The sequence below is a fragment of the Cynocephalus volans genome, chromosome 6, assembly GCF_027409185.1.
Source record: "Cynocephalus volans isolate mCynVol1 chromosome 6, mCynVol1.pri, whole genome shotgun sequence".
Lineage (NCBI taxonomy): Eukaryota > Metazoa > Chordata > Mammalia > Dermoptera > Cynocephalidae > Cynocephalus > Cynocephalus volans.
In genome coordinates this window covers 106,963,950-106,970,445 of record NC_084465.1, presented here as the reverse complement: position 1 = coordinate 106,970,445, position 6,496 = coordinate 106,963,950, and positions in this window count along the sequence as shown.

Here is a 6,496-nt window from a genome sequence, read left to right as displayed (position 1 = left end):
AGTATTTTGTAGAATGCCCCTCAATTGTTAACTGTCTCACATTTTTCTTATGATGAAACTGGGGTTGTGGGCTTATAAGAGGAAGAGTCCTGGGGTCAAGTGCCATCGTATCAAGGAAGGTAAATGCTATCGACAAGACTTATCACTGTTGACGTTAGCCACGATCGTGGAGCTGAGAAATGTTTTCCAGTTTCCCCCACTATAAAGTTATTCTTTTTCTCTCTTTCCACATTGTACTCTTTGGGAGAAAGTTACTACATACAGCCCACACTTAAGAAGTGATGCTCCCTCTCCTTGAAGAGTGAGGATCTTCATAAATTATTTGGAATTTTTCTGCATGGGAGATTTGTTTGTTCTCTCCCACTTCTTTAGTTATCATATTATTTATTTATGGCAGCATGGACTCAAGGATATTTATTTTATATAATCCAACACTACTTTACTCTTTGTTGTTCAAATTGTTCCAGGTTTGGCCATTGGGAGCTCTTTCAATTGACTCCTGTGTGACTTTGACATAGCCCCGTCATTGTGGGATTTTTCCTTTCTTTGTAGCTCTTCCTTACTTTCTGGCACTACAAGATATTCCTTGTCTATCTTGTATGTTTTTTGCTCCAATCAGCTCTCGAAGGAGCACTGGTTTCTTTTATCGGAGAATTGTATTAGAAACTAGGACATGGGTTCTAGGAGTGCTAGCTGCTACTAGGGTGTCACAGCTTCCAGGTCTTCTCGACTGACATAGAAGAAAATATTTGCATGTATGCTGTGTATATACACCTTTATCTACAAATACTTCTATGTGCAATGATCTGTATATATTAACTTAGACATAGGTTCATACTAATACCTCAGAAAATTTTTAATAATGCCCAAAGCCCAGCCCCAATTAATCGAATTAGAATCAATTAAATTTGAATCTAGACAGGTGAGGAAGGCAGAGTGCCCAGGCCTTGGTAATTTTTTGGAAGCTCCCCAGGTGATTTAAATATTCCTCTAGCCTTGAGAATCACTGATAAAAACAAAACAGCAGATATGAAGGCAATCTGAGATTTTTCTAGAAAATTACACATTAAAATTACCAACAGATTAAGGAATTAGTGAAACTACCTTTCTAATACCTCTGTAGATTAGATGTTGGACACGACCCTATTCCTCACCCCCTTGTGTGTGCCAGAGTTCCCCTCCCTCCTCCCTGGGGGGCGTTACCCCTGGCCAATGCGGTTACCCAAGGAAAGGCACGTCCCCTTCAGAGATATAGGATGCTGGGAGAAGTAAGACACTAAGTACGTGAAAGTAATTTACATTCTTACTTTGATCTGTTGACTATCTAACTGCTGTGTGTACTCCATGGTGGTGCGGACTTCTCACCGACTGACTGTTATCAGTGCCTCTCAGAAGTATAATAAATCCATGTCTCTACATGCTGGATCTCTGGGTGATGTCTTTGGAATAGGTAAACACTATGCAAGTGCCCTCTCACATATGGGGCTCCTACGTTACAACCTCACACCTTTATATCCTCAGTGTTTTCCTAAATTTTTCACTTCTATTCAGTATTCATTTATGAATCCAGCTGCAGTAACACTGATATATCATAAATGAGAAGAAATGGAGTTGTCATAACCTTGAAAAGAAGCAAGATGAAAGAAAAAGTCCACAGGTTTGAAACTCATGCACCGAGAACATAGGGTATCATTTTAGTAGTGAGTCTCAAAGAGACTGAGAACCACCAAAATACAAATAGGTAGCAGAGCATCTTTGATGTGCAAAATATTATTCTAGACACCTATTATTAGTACAGTGTCATAGTAGCAATATTCACCATTAAGAATAACATTAGATTGAGGATAAACTGTGGTATAGTAAAGAAATATAAATATATACTGGGTCTTTGTCCCTATCCGTGGCACAGAGCTTCAAAAACCCTCGAATTTTCTTAAGTGACAGGAATGTCTTTGTTATGCTTATGAGACGATTTATGGTGGGGTCTCTAGACAGCTTCAGGATGAGAACTGATCACAGAAAAACAACCATGTGATAGAGGGTTGGGGCTTTCAGCCACCAGACCTCCAGAGAGGGGAAAGAGCCTGGCGATTGAATTCAATCAGGGGGTCAATGATTTAATCAATCATGCCTATGTAATGAAACTTCAGTAAAAACTCTGGACACCAAGGACTTTGGCAAGCTGTGTGTTTCTTCTGATATCCCACTATGGTTGTCCTTCCTGCTCTCAAAGAGTTTCAGCCATGAGCGTCCCACCGTTCTTGGGAAGACTACCTGAAATCCAAAAGGAGGCAGGCCTTGAAGGCCACGTATGGGCCAAGGCAGTGAGTGGTGGGCAAGCCAACATTCTCCAAAGTGAGTCATTACAGCTTCTGGGCTGTCACTCAAAGAAGAAGCAACTTCTCCAAAGGACATCTGGAGAACATCAAGCCATAATGACAGCTGGTGGGTGGCTGTACTCGGCTGGCATTTGACTATTAGGTGGATTGAATAAGCCATCAACAACACTCCTCAGTTGATCAAACTGGAAAGTGATTCATGTGAATCAGCCAGTGGAAGACTGACACACTCTGTGGTGGAAAATTCACATTCATTAGTGCATTTACTATGTTCATCAATAGAAACTACCATTTCCTGAACACCTAGAATGTACGATGCCCTGTCCTGTGTGCTTTTCGTATGTGATCTCATTTAGTGCTAACAAATTTTCATAGCATTTTAACCCCCATTTTGCAAATATGACTCCGAGACTCAGAGAAATGAAGTAACATGCTTAATGTCAAACAGCATTTAGGATTTTTTTTTTTTTAAACAGTGAAAAAATTTTAAAACAATGTGCTGGTCAAACAAAGCATATAGGCTATTCAGCCCTCTAGCTCCCAGTTTCAGATCTCTGCTCTACTAATGCTACTACCAAATGCACCTCTTACAATGCCTTTTTCTGATTCCTCAGCTAAAAAGTTAAGGGTTCTAGAATCCTGGATTCTAGAGCATGGAACACAAGCCAGCTCTATTCCATTCTTCACATGATATGGAATGGCCAACTTATACTTGGAAATACACATTTCCTGGGCAAGTACTATATTCATCAAACATATACATATACAAGGGTACTTCAAAAAGTCCATGGAAAATGGCATTAAAAAATAATATGAATCTTCCAAAAAGTTTTTGAAGACCTGCTCATATACAAGCATGTGTGTGTGTATACACACATACACGTTCTTTGTATATGACTATCTGAAAATATGCATACAAGTTGAGAAAAGTTTATAAGGTCAATGAATACAGTTGCAATATCAGTTTTTCCCACCTTATGAAAATTTTCAAACACACCCAACCAACAGTTGGAAGAGTTTTTATTAATGATTCTTTTAAATAATCTTCTAAAAAATGTAAGTCAAGAAGACAGCTTTTAAAAATGAAAAAGTAAAAAAGAGTATACTATATGCATCATTAGTAATACAAATAGCAGCTAATTATTAAGCACAAATTATATGCCCAGGGTTGTTCTGAGCACTTTTCATGCATTAATTCATTTAATTCTCACTACATCCCTGCAGGTAGGTTCTATTACTACCACCTTTTAACAAATGAAGAAGGAGCACAGAGACTTTTAATAGCTTCCACAAGTTCACATAGCTGAAATGGATTTCTTCACTACTTCTGACCACCCCCTCCCAAGTCTACCAGTTCCTCTTCTCAAAACAAGCACCATGACCAATTTCCTGTGAGCTTTCCAGGAATATTCTATGCATACCCAAGCATTATTTTGGATGAGAGGATTAAATATATTAAAAAGTATAGATAATAATGTAACCAACACCTATGTATTCACCATCTAAAATTAACAAAAGTGAATGTTGAAATACATTTGAGTCAGCTTATATGTAAATTTCTTTTTAAATATCACTCAATACTGTTAGACATTCCCTTTTAACCCTTTCCCAATGCCATTGTCCTTTCCAGATAACTGTCATCTTTATCAGTTGAGCATCCTTCTAATCCTTGTTTTTATCCTAGATATCTAGACATCAATAAAGCTGTGTATAATATCTGTAAGCAATGTATGGAATTGTTTTGTGTATTTTTATCTACTTCTGCAAGCTTGATTTTTTTCTTGACATTATTTTTGAAGATCTACTCCTGTTTATTCCTACTGATCTTATCCATTTATCATCACTGCTGTACAATATTCTATTCCATGAAAACCATATTTTATTTATTCATACCCCTACTTTGATGTATGTTAACACAGTTAAAAACTTTTTGAGGTAAAATTTACACAACATTAAATTTACCATTTTAATCATTGTAAGTGTGTAGTTTTAAAGAGGACTGATTTCAAAACAAATTGAGATCCTCTGAATTGAAATATAATGAGTACAATGGGATGGGTGGAGAGACAGCAGTTCCCCTGACTTTCTTTTCCTTGAAAGTTATCTTTTTAAATTCCCAAAACCCAGATATGTCACAGACATCTCAAGTCATCTATCACTTCATTTTTTCTGCTTTGCTCAAATCAATAACTGCACACCTACCTTTACAAAGCCTAAATGGATCTGGACTGGCTTATCTGGCCAAAGAGTGGCATAGTGCTCTGTTTAGGTCAGCTCAGGCTGCCATAACAAAATACTGTAGACTGGGTGGCTTAAGCAGCAGAAATTTATTTCTTACAGTCTGGAGACTGAAGTCTGAGATCAGGTAGCTGGTGTGGTTGAGTTCTGGTGAGGGCTCTCTTCCTGGCTTGCAGATTGCCGCCTCCTTGCTGTGTCCCCACATAGTGGGGAAAGAAAGAGACAAAGAGGGTTCTGATCCCTCTTCCTCTTCTTATAGGGACACTAATCCTATCAGATCAGGGCCTGACCCTTATGACCTCATTCAGCCTTAATTACTTCCATCAGGGCTCTGTCTCTAAATACCATCACAGTGGGGATTAGGACTTCCCCATATAAATTGGGGGGTGGGGAGACACAAACACTCAGCCCATAGCACTGTCGATAAATGTGAATTTTTACAGCTGAGTCTGACAGGTATGCAAACCTTCTGGAATGGACACAAAATATGGGGAAGAGTTAAATGCCCACATGGTATGCAAATTCTGTACCTGGATGCAGATATGGATACAGGGAAGCCAAACCATCACTCCTGTTTCAGGCCCAGGAAGTAAATCAAACATTTGCTTCTGGGACAGATAACTCCACTTCTCTAGTGGTGAAAACTGCCTCTCATAAATAAGAGATCAAACTAGAAATGCATATGCAACCTGATGAAGCCTGAGCTGGGCCAGCCAAGAAGAGACTACAGTGAATTATAAATCCTCTGAGAGAAGATTAAAGTCTGCAGAACTCCCTCGAGCAAAACCATGGCGATGAAGGAAGAATTTGCACCATCCAAAAGCCTGAGGAATGTGCTACCCAGAGACTGTTCTTCCAACAGGAATGGATCATCCAATTAAGTTCAACAATGACTTTGATCAAAGAGATTCCTGAATTGATCAGTTATCTGACTAAACCAAAATTGGCTCCCTTTCCACTCAGTTACAGCAGATGACTATATGGTATAGACAAATGAGCAAAATCTCAGGGTCAGTGTGGACCTGGGTTCAAATTCCACTAACATCCTTTTAAAATTACCTATAAAATATACCTTGGCAATGAATCTGACCCACATAAATCTACTTTCCAGGTCTGTAAAATGGAGATAATAGTATATTTCTCCTAGTGTGCATTGGAAAGGATATGCATTGAGTGCTTACTAGCCGGGCATCGTGCTAAATTTATATATAACCTTCACAACAACCAGTGAAGTAGCTACTATTTTTACCCAGGTTATAGACATGGAAACTGAGTTATAGAGAAGTTAAGTAACTTGCCTGCCCAAGTTCACACAGCTAGTGGGAGAAGAATGAAAGAGAATATGTGATATTCAGTTGTTTCCAGGCTCTGGGAAGGCTCTCAATAAATGCTTCCTCCTCACCCTGTTATTCCCACAAACATTAATAAACTTTGGGTTTAGGCAGTTGGGGCCCCTTTAAAATGTAAATATTTTTAACTAGGACAAATAGCACATCAAGCCATATCAGCCATGAAATTCAATTAGCTTAGCATCTTGTTTTCCAAACTTCCCTGAAGGTAAAGATCACTTAGGGGCACTTGATGTCTCTCCCCTTTCCCCAGAACCCTGCCTTGGAGGTTCTGAAGCGGTGGGTTGGAATAGGGACTGGGAATTTGTATTTTTAACAAGCATCTCAGGTGATTCTGATGCTTAGGGAAGCCAGGGAAACTGGCATGTTTACTCCAGCCAACAGAGAGAAGAGACCTATGGGAATTATACATCCATTCAAATAGCATTATAAAATCTTACAGCAAGAAAGCATGGTAGACTTAGTTTAACCCCATCCCTTTATTCTACTGATGGGGAAACTGAGTCCCAGTCAGGGGAAATGACTTGCCCAAGGTGCACACAGCCTAGATTTGGCAGATTTGGCATTTGA